The 15,952-nt window shown below is 32.8% G+C and overlaps 4 long non-coding RNA genes across 4 annotated transcripts; 2 read left to right on the forward strand and 2 right to left on the reverse strand.

Moving 5' to 3' along the window:
• Positions 1-2,012: 2,012 nt before the first annotated feature.
• LOC141401119 (uncharacterized) lies at positions 2,013-2,544 on the reverse strand. The gene is made up of 3 exons (XR_012412272.1): positions 2,484-2,544; positions 2,326-2,404; positions 2,013-2,246 (listed from the first exon to the last, which is right to left on the reverse strand). It is a non-coding gene; the product is annotated as an uncharacterized lncRNA (long non-coding RNA).
• A 1,058-nt stretch (positions 2,545-3,602) lies between these two features.
• LOC141401233 (uncharacterized) lies at positions 3,603-5,398 on the forward strand. Its single transcript, XR_012412294.1, has 5 exons — positions 3,603-4,108; positions 4,173-4,608; positions 4,680-4,983; positions 5,039-5,197; positions 5,262-5,398. It is a non-coding gene; the product is annotated as an uncharacterized lncRNA (long non-coding RNA).
• Positions 5,399-5,773: 375 nt separating this feature from the next.
• Positions 5,774-11,317, forward strand: LOC141401234 (uncharacterized). Its single transcript, XR_012412295.1, has 2 exons — positions 5,774-5,907; positions 11,164-11,317. It is a non-coding gene; the product is annotated as an uncharacterized lncRNA (long non-coding RNA).
• Positions 11,318-14,220: 2,903 nt separating this feature from the next.
• Positions 14,221-15,753, reverse strand: LOC141401803 (uncharacterized). The gene is made up of 3 exons (XR_012412445.1): positions 15,559-15,753; positions 15,408-15,491; positions 14,221-15,324 (listed from the first exon to the last, which is right to left on the reverse strand). It is a non-coding gene; the product is annotated as an uncharacterized lncRNA (long non-coding RNA).
• Positions 15,754-15,952: the final 199 nt, after the last annotated feature.

A 15,952-nucleotide genomic window follows, 5' to 3' on the forward strand; every position in this document is an offset into this window, starting at 1 on the left:
CACCAAGAAAGGCGGTTTACCATCACGAAAGCTTAGGTGCTTGTTATAACTTATCACAAAAGCAAGTAGCTCATGCCATTACACATTAATTAAAATAATACAAAATAGTTTTAATATTTCCTTGTCACATGCTAATTGTAACTGTTTAAACATTATATAAGTCTCAATAAATATATCTTGAATCTTGAATCTTAGGTGCTTACTGTGATAACTTATAAGGATAGGAAATTGAGAGTAATCTTGAAATTACATTTATTCAAAAAATATGAAAATTAAAAACCCTGTCATTAGCGAATTAGTTAAAATCAGTTTGTGTGTATCCGATTTTGTATACAGCGAATAAATCTCTTTGAATATCCATGCATATTTCGATGTTTCACTCTGCGGCCAAAATGTGCCGTCAGTTGCATCCGCACTGCAAAAAACTTTAAAGTGGGTAAAAGCCGAGCAATGTCCACGATTTTGATGGGAGTCCGATTTCAGTTGCACCGATAAATAATACTTCAAAATACGCCTATTTCTAATACATTCAAGAAGTCAAGAACCGCGGATGTGCCTCAACACTCTATTTTGCGTAAGATACCCATATTACTCGTGTATCTCTGTAATTTATGACATGCTATTTTGCAAATATTGTTATCGCGCTTACTGTACAAATGTTCAAAAAAGATCGCCGCGTAGTACGAGGATGTGACAGTCTAGTTGAGCGGACATGGTACTTATGTTTTGGCTGCGGCTTAGCTCGCCGGAATGGGTAGGTTCTTTTTCCGCTAAACTGTCCATATAAATTTGTGTACCATGATAGATGTTTTTGTTCATAGCGGGAATTTAAATTGAATCTAAATTTGAATTTATAATAGCAAACAAAGAGGAAACGGATGTAAATCAAATATAATAACCTTTTATTAAATCAACTTAAAATGAATAGCGTTTAGATTTCCAACCAATTTGAGGTTCTGGATGTTAACCTCGATGGCTTCTTGCCCACCCCATATGACATATTACAGTCATCCGTGGTATATTCCTGCCATCTAATATTTGGAAAATACCCCTAATGAAACTTACCACAAACCTAACAAATATTCAACCCATTTTGAATTCAAAAATCAAAACATTTCTAATATTTTAATTAACAATCAAATTATATTCATTAAATTGGAACTTTTCGTTCATTTTATAACGTTTAGACAAAAATTTTATACTTATTTTTATATTACTAAAAAAAATAGATGTATTTTTGTTTAATATTATTTTAGCGCTAATGTGATAATAGATAATAATTCCTTTTACAACAATTTCAACAACAAAATATTAAAAAAAAAAATGATTAATTTTAATAAATATTTGTTTATTAACATGCAATATTTAATAATTTGTATTTTTTTTGTATATTTTGGTTTGAAATTGTTATATGTACATATGTATAAAATTATATATATCTAATTTTTGTTTATTAAAAATTATAGAGAAATTTTTATATATATAACTTAATATATTTATGTTTGTTCCTTTTTTTCTATTAAAGTGCTTCATATATGTATATATGTTTCTCAATTTATAATGAATGTACTTTTCTATGTAGTCTACAGGTTGATAATGATATCCATGTGCACTTCATTATTAGGTTAGGTTAATTTTAGGTTATATCATTTTAGGTAATTTAATATGAATTTTATCTATTTTTTTAACATTTATATTATTTTCTCTTTTTTTTGGATTTTAATATGTAGAGTTACGTTTTCATAATATAATTCCTTTATTTATGCCTAAAATTATGCTTTCTTTTTTTAATTATCAAGTTTTACTCAATTAGGTAACAAATCATTGTGAATCAGCCACATGTGAAAATATGAAGGTTATGTTATCACAGAAAGGTGGGGCTCTTTTCTTAAGCTACTTTTTTTGTAAAGACCAAAATGATCTGTAGATGGTACTTTCTCTTTGTCACAATTGTTCTTTTGATTACTTTACATTATAAAAGATGACACTTTTCACTTATTCATATTGGTTGGTGTACTCACTCTTTAATATTGTTCAGACCTGTGGTATTTTATGGTAACTTGGTTTAAGGTCCTATTATATAGATGACTTCTTTCCTTTACCACAAGTCCAGGCTCGGAATCTGTGGTATCCTACGGCTTTTATGCGTATAATTGGTACTTGGCGACTACCGCGGTTTGTAAAAATCGCCAAATCCTCAATAGAATGGCCTTTCTATGGTCTATTTATGACCTTACCACGAGATTCTGGTAAAAAGAAAAATAATGTTGATTCACTTGTTACAAGAATGAATCGACTGTACTTTCAAGTTGGAAAAGTTCTTACCCGAGTGAACAATATAAATGTATTTCGTTGTAGAATGTGTCAATTTGCGAATGTGTCAATTTGGCTTAACAATCTAATTCTATAAAAAATTAAATTTTAGAAAATTTTAGACACAACATTTCACTTGTAATGATAACTTGTTTTAAGAAAAAAATCACCTTTAAATTATCTTAAGGTTATGGGTGATCTTGTTGAATCGTATCTTACGTGTTGAATTACTTTTTCAAAAATGGCAGAGTAATTCAATGTGACATCGTGAAGATGAAGTATCACATGTTTGTAATGAAATGGTGTGAACTAACATTATTTGCAAGCGTGGGTGCGTTAATGACGATGATGTTGAGCGACTCGGCAGATGGCATGCATGTATAAATTGAATCAAAATCTCTGTTCCTTTACGTGCAAAAATCTTCAAGTTTTACCACTTTTTACTCGAAAAGCGCTCCTTTACTTCTGACACCATACAATTCATACGGTAGCAGTTTAAAATGTTTGCTACTTTTGCCGGTTTTACCATTTTCAAAGGTAAAGGAAGAGACCAAAAGACTTGAAAAAATGCACTTGATGTATAAATACATTCAACTGAAATATAAACAATGATGAACTAAAATGTTTATGAATAGAACTCTTTGAGATATAATTATGTGTATTGGACATATAATACATGCATTGATTCATTATTTATTATCTTAAACTCCGTTTACCTTTACAACTGAAAACACTATTGGGTAAAACACGTTAAATGCATTTGCACACTTGTATTTATTTCACAAATATTCAATGCATTTGACAACCTAAATGACGCACGATAAAATATGTTAAATGTAAATTTCACTTAATATCACACGTTTTAAAAATCCAGCGGATGTAAATCCTGGTATAGTCATAGAAATTATGGAATAATGAACTATAATATTAAAAACAATTTACACTTGTACTTAAAACAGATGTTTTGGGAAGTTATGTCATTTATTTGACAGATGTTCTACGGAATTGAAGACTTATATGACGCATGTTTTATAACACGTTAGATGTAAATTGCTCTTTATGGGTGTTATTGTAAGTGTAAATTTTGCATATCGTTAGCAATTGGGCTTTAATCATTGACGTAGATTATTAAAATGTTGGTCTTTTCTTGTTGCGTCAAACATAAAGATGATTAAATAACATTCAGCACCATCTATATGTCATGGGACGTATTATATACTCTATTGTGTAACAACGCCCAGATAAATTAGAGGGATCGAAAAACAAATGAGCGATCTCTATTTATCTTTGTTTACATTTTGGTATTTCTGATTTTTTTGTAGCCCATGGAAAATTGTTCGACAAACAAATTTAAAAAAAACGCAAGAAATATTAATTTGTTTCGTGATGCTGCAATTTTTTAAGCAACAGCAAGTGTGACCGTCACAAAGCCAATTCATTTAACGTAGCCCGTGGAGCTTAAATGAGTTGGGAATTGATTTGTAAGCAAACAAAAGTTAAATAGCGCGAACAACAACTGTGTCTACAAACAAACAAAATCGCGAAGAAATGAATGAAGTGTCAAGAATTTTCCACTTAAACGAATTGTTTAACGCCAGCGCTAAAAGAAAACAATCTTCCATACAAATGCAATAATACAACTTTCATATTGATTGGAAGCGAATAATTTGAAAATTATTTGGAGTACATATATAAATTTCTGTGGACACTGAAGGAGAGTTATTGAGCCAGCCGAAAATTGTAACCTTTTATTTTTGTCATGGAGTCATGGAGAAATATCAATTGTCATGGACATGTAGGCAATTATAAATAAGTATATCAGTAAGCATATTTATTAATGTTTATCTTTCTATTTCTAGTTCTGGCAAAACCGGTGTTTTCAAATAGACAGTCGATTTGTTGTAAATTAGCAATACTACCTGTTTACGTCTTTGCATAGGGCATTTAACATGATGATGAACTAGTTCATATAGCATGTACATAAAAGCGTGGAACGAACAGTAGTAAACGGCAGTGACCCAAGTAGTCATGTACATAATCCATTCGACAGGGAACGTGTCTGACCATTGCAATTAGATATGTTTTCATTACACTAATATGACTAATATGTTTTCTTTGTTTTGTTTTCAGAGTCTTTACTATATGAAGGAAATGTGGAGTGTTTGGCATCAAACAATGTTTAATGGACAACAAAAAGATATTCATATGCCAATATTCTATGAAACAATTAGTTTGTCAATCATAAAATCGATGGTAGTTACAACGAGAATATTACTGGAGTATCTATGGAGTTAGGTTTGTATATTTAGTTGTACATTTGAAACACTATGTAATACCTTAATTTGATGTTTTTTTTTTCGATGTAGTGATGTGTCATTGGACGTCAAGATTTGGACATTACGCTTGTACTATTATTAAAGAACGGGTAGTTAATTAGGAAACAAATGGTCAAAAGCACATTTTAGGTAGACATATTGAAGTGGTCTCTAATGAAGTTCCTGAATGACATTCGTAAAGGTGCACTTAATTGTTTTACTGATCAAATGGAGTTGTATGACAAGTGTACTATGTTGGGTTCATCTCTCCTTTAACGATATTATTGTGCAACTCATATGTGGACAAAGGTTTAACGTGACAAACAGTATTCAGGAGATGTGCTATACCAGAAAGGTATTCTTTTAATATTTTATGTTTTTTTTTTATGAGTTGATAATACCGTTTTTAGTTTTAAGGTACCTTAAACTTATTGAAGGAAGATTTAACAAAATAGATTGGGTAAACACACAGAGTGCAATGGATACTTGCACAATGTATCCGTGCGTTCGATACCCAGATCAGGCAACATTTTCGACTGTGGTATTAATACGTATGTGTGTGTAAAGAGGTAGAGATGCTTGTCATGATATCGTGATGATATATTGATTAGAGTTTGACATTTTTTTCCATAGTTCGCTGCCCTAATTGAAAAATGTATGAGTAACGTCAAGCAAACTAACCTGTGATATTACGTATACTCAGTTTTTTTGCATGCAAACGACCAGAGTCTATTGAACCAGATAATGAATTAAGTCGTGGAATTTAACAGAATTGGCATAATCCTGATATTGATGGAAGAAGTTTAAAAGCGATGCAATGTCTTACTAAATTGCATAGAGATGTTTACAAGGGGAGTATGTTTCCAATTTTAATATGTTTTATTACATTCATTACAAGTTACATTATGCTTTCAGGTGACTGAGGATAAATATTTTTGTGGCATGTAGATGCAATTATGGTGGAATTTTCATGTCTGTGTAGATGGCTATGGGTTGGATAGGATCCAAAGCAGTGACATACATAACAGTAGCATAATCAGCTAAGTTCATTTAGTAAATTATTATCATGTTTGTTACTGATTATTTTCTTTTTTTTTAGGTTCAAATATGAAACTATTGGCTTTATGAATAATTATTTCTTTTTGTTCTTTTTCAGGTAGTTTACAACGATTGCTGTAATAATGAAATACTATTCTGGATGGATGTGTGGTTTTCCAGCAATTGTGCCAACTGTGACCTATTTCTACCAACTCTTTTTTTGCTGAAACTTTTGAAAATGGTGTGCAATTTTTAGATATTTAAGATTAACATTAGTCATAAGTGTTGTCACTAATACTATTGTTTAAGGTGTTGAGCGTGTACAGTTCCAATTAACTCCCCTTTAAGGTTTTCTATTTGATATAGACAGTTTCCTAGGGCTTTCCGTATTCTACATTTAATCCACGGTTTGCATAATTTCGAGTTTATGCCTTTCGCAAAATTACTTTGCACAAAATTTTTCCGAAAGACTTCTTGTCTGGGTTTGTAGGTTATGACTCTACTTCTTTTGTTATAAAACCTAGTGTTTTTTTCGTATGCCTCATGGATCTTTTTATTAATCTTGTGGTGCAATATTTGCATATGATCTGATTTAGGCAAAACAGCAGTCTCACCGTCTTCTAGAGCATTTAGTTTCTTCAATATTTTGTATGCATCTGCATGAGTAATCATTTGATAACCCGTTAGAGCAAAATATGGTGTAGTACCTGTAGAGGCATGAATAGTAGAACGCAATGCACACTCAATCTTCGGTAGCTTTTCATCCCACTTAGCCTGATCGGTTTGTAAATAGCTACGAATGCTGCTAAGGATAGTTTGATTCACCCTTTCGCTTGCATTCGATTGAGGTGAATGTATTGCAGTTCGAATGTGTTGTATACCAAACATTTTTAAGAGCTCTTTAAAGGCATCTGAGGTAAATTGTTTACCATTATCAGAATGGATATATTCGGGAACTCCGAATTTATAGAATACCTCTTCGACTAGAAACTTATTTACCTGTGAAACTGTTGCTTTTATCATTGATTTGAGCAGAACAAATTTGGTTTTGTGGTCTAGGACTATAAATATGAAACTTTTGCCTGATTTTGACCGGGGGTAAGGTCCTAAAAAGTCAATATAGACTTTTTGAAATGGTCGTAGTGTGATCACTTCACTTCCCATTGGAGGTCTAAGAATTTGCTTAGGGTGTTTTATCTCCTTACATGTATCACAGTTACCTATAAACTCGCGTACTTCTGTAACCATAGAAGGCCAGTAGAAATATTGTCGAATATTATGTATGGTTTTAGCTATACCACCATGACATGTATTTATTTCATGGGACTTTTTGACAATTTCTTTAGTTAAACTATTTGGAAGCCAAATCTTCCAACAGGCCTCCTCATTTTCTACATCTATGGTGTTAAACTTGACCCTTTTATACACAACTCCTTCCTGCACTTTCAAATCGGGCAGCCGGTCTGTATTTTGTGCGATTGTGTCAATTAGACTTAAATAATCGGGATTTTTGAATTCTTCCGAATCGAAATCAATGAGAGCTGTGGTGTCAAAAGCGATTTCTTCCATATCTAGGCGGGATAGCATGTCAGGTACTACATTTTTGGTTCCCTTTCGATGTTCAATAGTGAACCTGTAGCCTTGAAGTTTAAGACTCCATCGCGCTAGACGTCCATTCAAGTCTTTTTGCCGCATCAGCCATTGTAGGCTTGAGTGGTCAGTGATGACTGTAAAGTCCATCAACTCAATGTATTGCCTGAACCGCTCAATGGCCAAGATTACTGCCAAACACTCTTTCTCTGTGGTGGAATAATTGCGTTGGGCACTGTTCAATTTCTTGGAGAAGTATTCGATGGGGTGTTCACCATCGTCATCATCCTTTTGAAAGAGAACAGCGCCAACTCCAACGTTTGAGGCGTCGCACTGCACAAAGAAAGGTTTTGAAAAGTCAGGGCTCGACAAAACAGGGCTTGAAACTAAGCATATTTTCAATTTTTCGAAAGACTCGATAGCCTCAGGTGTCATTATGAACTTCGGAGATTTCTTTAAGGTATCTGTTAAGGCGGATGTTAAGGTGGAAAAATCGTGGATAAATCTACGATACCACCCAACAGTACCTAAAAATTTCCTTACATCCTTTTGATTTTTGGGCAATTTGATGTTCATAATGGCTTCTATCTTTCCCGGATCAGGCTTTAGCTTGCCTGCGCCTACGATATAACCGAGATATCGCAATTCTCGATAACAGAATTTCGATTTCTCCATATTTATCGTAAGGCCAGCGTTTGTAAGTCTGTCTCCTACAACCTTGAGCATTTCCATATGGACATCGAAGTTCTGAGATACCACCAATAGATCGTCGAGATACACAAAAACACGGTCCTTCAACTCTGGAGGAATCACTTTATCCATCAGGCGGCACATCCTTTGAGCAGCATTGCATAGTCCAAAAGGCATGACCTTAAACTGGTAGTGGGGTCTACCTTGGACCGTGAATGCTGTCAAAGGACGGCTCGATTCCTCCAAAGGAATTTGCCAAAATGCATCCTTTAGATCTATTGCTGATATGAAATGTGTATCTCCGAGTCTTGCTAATAAGCCTTCAATATTAGGCAACGGATATGCGTCACCTTATTGAGTTCTCTAGCGTCTAAGCATAATCGGTTTTTATTGGGTTTTATAACAAGGGTGACTCTATTGTTCCATTCTGCATTTCGTGCTATCTCGATTACATCGAGTTCGAGCATACGGTCTAGTTCGTCGTACATCAGTTTTTGTACTGCTGGACTAACTGGGTAGTACCTCATCTTTTTAGGAGCTGCATTTCCAATGTCAATCATGTGCTCTTCCAGATGAGTTTTTCCTAGACCGTATTTCGTGTAGCAACGAAATGAGAGTTTAGCGTTTTCTAATTTTACCGATTGTTCATAAGATAAACTATGCATTTTTCTGTCTTCTTCGAGTTCTGACACTTCTTTGTCTGTTATAGTAGGTATGACAGAGATTTTAATATGACATTTTTGCCAAAAATCATATCCTAAAATAAGATTTTGCTTCAAGCTAGGTACTAAATAGAATGTCATTTCAGTAGACTTATTTCCACAAAGGACATTGACATTGATTTTACCTACAATTAGCTGTTGCTTGCCGTCAGCTGTTCTTAAGCACGATTTGAAATTGAAAATCTGTGCATTCATTTTGTCAGCATTTTCAATGCAATCATGACCCAGGCAACTTATTGAAGCTCCACTGTCCATAAGGCCAGTGAACTCGATGCCATTGAGTTTTACTTTCATATAAGGTCTGATGTCATTATCGACTTCTAGATATGCTGAGGCTATAGATTTTCTTTCTGTCTTTCTTCTAAGGTAACCTTTTCTTGCTTTTACAACTCTTTTGCTAACTTCAGGTACAAAGTCCTTGAATATTTCAGCCCTTTTTTTATTGTACTCTAGCAATCTTTCTTCATATGGTACAATAGTTTTAAGTTTTGTTGTTGTTGAATAAATTTTCTTGGCTACGTGTAAATTAGTGGAGTTTTGATTGAATGTCTGATCATTATTTGTTTGTAGGTCTGGGGTAAATAGTTTCACTGGGATGTGTCCTTCTGAGAACATGGGTTCCCAGCATTTCCCATGCTCTTGGAGCGGTTTCCCACGCATTTTGGACATTTGGGTGATGTTACGCCATCGAACCCACATTTATAGCAAAAGATATTGCGCTGTTCTACATCGCATTCGATATATGTGTGGCCGGTTTTCTTACAATTCCAGCATGTCATTTGCCTTGCTGGTGAAGTTGCATGAATTGCTTCAACTTCAGAAAACGGTTCACAGGATTCATCGAACTCAATCTCATGTACTCTTCTGTAGTTTTGCTGTTGCCTATAAAGCATTCGTTTAGCGATATTTGCTTCAGCTCTTCTACACTCTTCTATGAGAACGTCTATCGATTCAATATTTCTTGCATAAATGAGTTGTACTAGTCCTTCCTTTAGATTTTCTTTGATTATTCGTACTATCTCAAATTCAGGGATGGGAACTCTCATCTGATTTTTTAATTTAACAATTTCAGAAATATAGATGTCGGCAGTTTCGGAAGGAAGCTGTCGACGATCTATAATCTTTCTTTGTATTTCAAAATCGGATTCAAAATTTCGGAATTTTTTAATGAGGCTATATTTTAGAAAATCCCATTCGCACCAAGGATTCTGTTGGCGGAACTGCCAGATCCAATCATAGGCTCTTCCAGTTAGCAAATGATGGAATCCTTTGACGAAAACATCCCAAGGACAATTATAGTCAACTCTTAGAGATTCTGCCCTAAAAATGAATTCCTCAACGCTAATGTTTTTCGAAGAACCATCAAACTTCAATCCCCATTTTTGCAATTGAAGTGGAGTCATCGGTTTATAACCTATCGCAAAATTTTGACTAAAGTTTTGAGAATAGTGTTCTCGATTAATATTCGTATTGGCTGGTTGTTGTTGCCTTTGGAAATTATTTGTTTGGGGATAGTAAGAGTGCGGTATTGGTTCATGCTCAGTTCTATTAGCATCTCGGGTATTAAAAGTCGAATTCCTCAAAGAGTTTATGGAATTTGAGACCACTTGAGGTATCATAGCCGCTAATCTGTTTTCCATTGCCTGTATGGCCTCGGTTTGAGCTACTCTAACAGACGCGGTTATGTATTCTCGTAGACTTGGACCGTCATTACTAAGAATAGGGGCTTCAAGATTCACGTTTTCTAATGGGGGTTGTTGTCTAGCATTTCTCTCAAATTGACTTCTTATTTCTTGAGCAACAGTACTATTATATTCTGGACTAGCTATGGAAGTAACAGTGTCTGGTGAAGATGTCCTTTGAGGACCTGTAGGTGGTGGAACATTGACAGACATTAATGGTGGAATCCCTGTTTGGACAACAGTCTGATTTACACCTGGTGTAGAAAGCAATGAACTGTTTGCATTATTTTGCGTTACAGCAGTATTATTGGACAAAATTTGGTTACCTATAGGGTTATTGTTTTGAAATGCCGCTTTTGAAGTACTAGCTATAGGGTGATTTTGAGGAGCTGTATTTTGATTATTTTTGCTCGCTATCCTACTAGATGATCTACTAGGTAACTGATTTTGGTTATTACTTGCCATTATGGAAAATATTTAATTAGAAAATGGGTGAAAAGAGTTTGAATGACCAATATGAAGTTGAAAAAAATGAATTTATGCGCAAAATTTTCTTATGATTAGCATATGAAATATATTGGAAATTTATCAAGTTAAATTTTTAGCATTTTTAAATTGGAAATATAAATGTTAATAATTTTCATTGAATATTTTGGAAATTTAATTATATGTAATTTATATTCAAATACTTAATAAATAATATAATAATTAGTATATAATATTTTGAAATATTTTTAAGTTTTAGTATATAAGTTTTAAGTATATAAAAATATACTATTTTAATAATAGCTATGTTTTTCTGTTTCTTTTCAGATTTTTGAATATTTTTGGAAATTGTATTCTTTTAGAATTTTTCTTTGTTTTTATGTAATAATATTATTAGTTTTCAATTTCTTTCCATATGTTTTTTTATTTTTATTCTTTAGTAATTTTCAATGATGTGTAAATAAATATCATTCAATGAAAATAGCGACAAATTTGATTCAATTATAAGATAATTTCTGGGTTGAATTTTTATTTGTTAGATAGTGGTATATTTTTCTATGTATTTACATTAGGATGGAAATCAGTTTTACAACTTTTATAGCTTTTCTAAACTATTAACATTTTCTAATATTAATTAGAAAATTAATTATCTAGAATATAAATTGTAATTGAATACTTAATTATGATTATTTTCTAATAAACATTTTAAATAAAGTATTCATTTTAAATCGAATGTTGTTTTTGTTTTCAATAGATTTGGGTTTTGAGGTTTATATATCGAAATACAATTTGGGAAATCAAAATTAAATGAATTATACCTTTTTAGGTCAATGAATAATACTTTCGTTGAAATACAAATAAATATCTAGCTCTATAGCCTTAAATTATGATACTTCCACGATCGTAATAACACTTTACTAAATTGGTAACTCTACATTTCACTACATCAGAGTACCTTTACAACATGGCATGGCTTTATACTAGCCTTCCTGGATACCTATACAACTGATAGTAGTTTGATGAAGAGTTTAGGCTATTGTAAAAACAAAAATTTAAAGAAGCTCGAGAGTTGGGCGCCATATATGTGACAGTCTAGTTGAGCGGACATGGTACTTATGTTTTGGCTGCGGCTTAGCTCGCCGGAATGGGTAGGTTCTTTTTCCGCTAAACTGTCCATATAAATTTGTGTACCATGATAGATGTTTTTGTTCATAGCGGGAATTTAAATTGAATCTAAATTTGAATTTATAATAGCAAACAAAGAGGAAACGGATGTAAATCAAATATAATAACCTTTTATTAAATCAACTTAAAATGAATAGCGTTTAGATTTCCAACCAATTTGAGGTTCTGGATGTTAACCTCGATGGCTTCTTGCCCACCCCATATGACATATTACAGTCATCCGTGGTATATTCCTGCCATCTAATATTTGGAAAATACCCCTAATGAAACTTACCACAAACCTAACAAATATTCAACCCATTTTGAATTCAAAAATCAAAACATTTCTAATATTTTAATTAACAATCAAATTATATTCATTAAATTGGAACTTTTCGTTCATTTTATAACGTTTAGACAAAAATTTTATACTTATTTTTATATTACTAAAAAAAATAGATGTATTTTTGTTTAATATTATTTTAGCGCTAATGTGATAATAGATAATAATTCCTTTTACAACAATTTCAACAACAAAATATTAAAAAAAAAAATGATTAATTTTAATAAATATTTGTTTATTAACATGCAATATTTAATAATTTGTATTTTTTTTTGTATATTTTGGTTTGAAATTGTTATATGTACATATGTATAAAATTATATATATCTAATTTTTGTTTATTAAAAATTATAGAGAAATTTTTATATATATAACTTAATATATTTATGTTTGTTCCTTTTTTTCTATTAAAGTGCTTCATATATGTATATATGTTTCTCAATTTATAATGAATGTACTTTTCTATGTAGTCTACAGGTTGATAATGATATCCATGTGCACTTCATTATTAGGTTAGGTTAATTTTAGGTTATATCATTTTAGGTAATTTAATATGAATTTTATCTATTTTTTTAACATTTATATTATTTTCTCTTTTTTTTGGATTTTAATATGTAGAGTTACGTTTTCATAATATAATTCCTTTATTTATGCCTAAAATTATGCTTTCTTTTTTTAATTATCAAGTTTTACTCAATTAGGTAACAAATCATTGTGAATCAGCCACATGTGAAAATATGAAGGTTATCCCAGCAAAAAGTTTGCATCCACGGAAGCAGTTAAATCACTGGTGCAAGTGTCACGAAGTGCTTCTTTTTCTATGAATTCCTCAGTGAATTTTACAAGGGAGCGCGCAGAAAGGAAGCACTCCATTTTGCTTCCGCAGCACGCAGTTAGGAAGCACTCCATTTTGCTTCCGCAGCACGCAGCTAGGAAGCACTCCATTTTTACAATTTTTACCACTTTTACGAGTTTTGCGTTCCCGTACACAAAATTTGTATGAAAATCGTTTACGACTTTTACCACTTTGTAAAGTACGGGAACAGGCCATTAATAAGACATTTTAATTTTATTCTTATAGGCCGTTTATATATAACAAGGTTAACCCAGTGGGTCTGGGTTTCAAATGTCATTTCCATTGTATATACTTCAAACAAATCCTCATAAAGAAGGTTAACCCTGCAAAAAACTATAATATAAACGCCGTATTACTTTAATTTCATTTGTTGAATGAAAATTTAATTTTTTATCGTTTATACATAAAAGTGCTTGTTGGATGTAATCCAAATGTGAGGAAAAGGATTGCCTTTTTCATTAGTCCACTGGAAGCGCATCCATGCATGTAATGAAATCCTCACTCCAACTTGCACCACTTCCATTTTTTTTTTTCTGGGATGTTATCACAGAAAGGTGGGGCTCTTTTCTTAAGCTACTTTTTTTGTAAAGACCAAAATGATCTGTAGATGGTACTTTCTCTTTGTCACAATTGTTCTTTTGATTACTTTACATTATAAAAGATGACACTTTTCACTTATTCATATTGGTTGGTGTACTTGTTATGTGTCCCTTAGATGCGGCCTAATGATGCCTTGATAGCGCCGGCCAACTCCGTCGACTCCCTTGGGGTGAGTCCCATCCCGACATCTGGCCCAGGAACATCAACAATATACAACTGGAGAACAACATTGAACAATCTACTATCACCTACTGGACACCACCACAATCCATACTAACCACTGGCCCATGGACCAGCTTAGCCGCCCTCCCTACCTTGATCACCTTTGCCCTTCTTTCCCAGATGACCCCTAATCCCGCACACAGCCACACCACTTACCTCACCTTCATGTCCCCCTTCCAATCAATTTAGCACATCATGATTTCTGATTCCAAAAAATACATCAAGTCATTTTTATTCTAATTGATTCTAAAACTAACATTTATGTCGGACTTAATAATTAAATATTTTGTTGATTATAATTTTGTATAAAATAAAATAATTTATGAATAAAAAAAAATAAAATTAAAAACAGTTTTCACTAGCTAAAGTTTCTCTTTTGAAGATAGAAAAAAAAATCAATATAGTGATTGTTTAACAAAACGGGTATTTAAAACGAACGGTCTTTTGACCAAACAAAATGATCAGTTTAATGTTTCCTTTTTGTCCTTGGGACTAATACAAAACAACCATCCAATAAGGATAATCAAAATCAATCATTTCGATATCACGAGATCTAGGTTTCTGACATCTACCCACCCTAATGTCACTAAAAAAAGAGCTCTTTTCTAATATCGGACATGTAATGGGCCTAATTATCAGGATTAATAATCTCGCTCACGAGAATGTTGACAACAGACATTTAAACTGGACTTAACAAGCAAACATTAACTTGATAACCTAATTAAAACATCAATAATATCAATAAACAATAAATATGCTGAATAAAAAATATAATATACTAAACAAGCAGAATAAATAATTAAAGATATGTTATGTCAGATAAAAGTTTGAATAATAAATAAAAAAGTAAATGGTTTAATATTTTCTTTTAAGATTTTAACTGGGCAACGATTCATCCTTGGGGTCATATAATGACCACAATACGCTCATACGTCTCACAAAGTGGTATCCTCATTACTTCTCGACAACTACCTGTTTCGAGAACAAATTTCCACCATCAATTAGCTTAGTATATTTTTACGTCGTTTTATGACGATTTCAGACCACGGTGTTGGCAAGAAATGAATTGGAGACTTCAGGGTATAACAATTAATTTGGGTGTCTCGAATAAATTGATTAGGGTGCTGGGCTAGGATTCCACGAGCGGAGATTTAATTCTTAGTTTTGGGTTTTGCCCACAGATGGTATTAGGTAACACTTATTTTCAATGATGATTGGCAATACTGTGTTCCTACCTTATGTTCCAGAGTTAGTGACACTATCGACCACAAGATAACGTTATGTGCTCCAACCTGACACCGACCTGCCGAACCCACAAAAAAAGGAAAAAATTAACTAATTTTAATTATCATATTTTTTTATATTTTTAGCACTTAACGCTCGTACCTTTTTTTGTTTGTCGGTTTAGGTAAATTCACACGGCTCGAACACCACGTCACCACTCTATTCTATTAAATTTCTCCTCGTCACCTAATTATTCAAACATAATGTTAACACCTTTTCCTTTGATTTTCACGTACTGTCATTAAATTTTTACCTTTGATATATTAAAAATGTTCTAGATATCTTATTAAAAAACGTTCACTTTTATTGTTTAAAACGCTCTTAATTACACGGATAGGTTAATTTGCTCAACACCACTAAACAACTGAACCTTTTTCTGAAAATGCTCTCTTTTATAGGTTCGGTCGTAAAAATGGCTCCTTTCCATTACTCGACATCTTGCAAACCCACTAGATTTGTCCCTTTTCCTACCACCAGTCGTCCCCCTCTCAATTAATTAGCAAAAAAACCTTTGCAACATTTGAGCCCTAATTTTCGCCGGACTTGTTTTAAGAGAGTGCCACCTTAGTTTGTGCACATTTTAGGCCGATAAAACCGTTTCCTAAAATTCTCAGTCATATTTGTTTTGGCAACACGGGTTCAACTAG

Source organism: Musca autumnalis, unplaced genomic scaffold (assembly GCF_047663935.1).
Source record: "Musca autumnalis isolate F117 unplaced genomic scaffold, ASM4766393v1 scaffold_4, whole genome shotgun sequence".
NCBI classification, from domain to species: Eukaryota; Metazoa; Arthropoda; class Insecta; order Diptera; family Muscidae; genus Musca; species Musca autumnalis.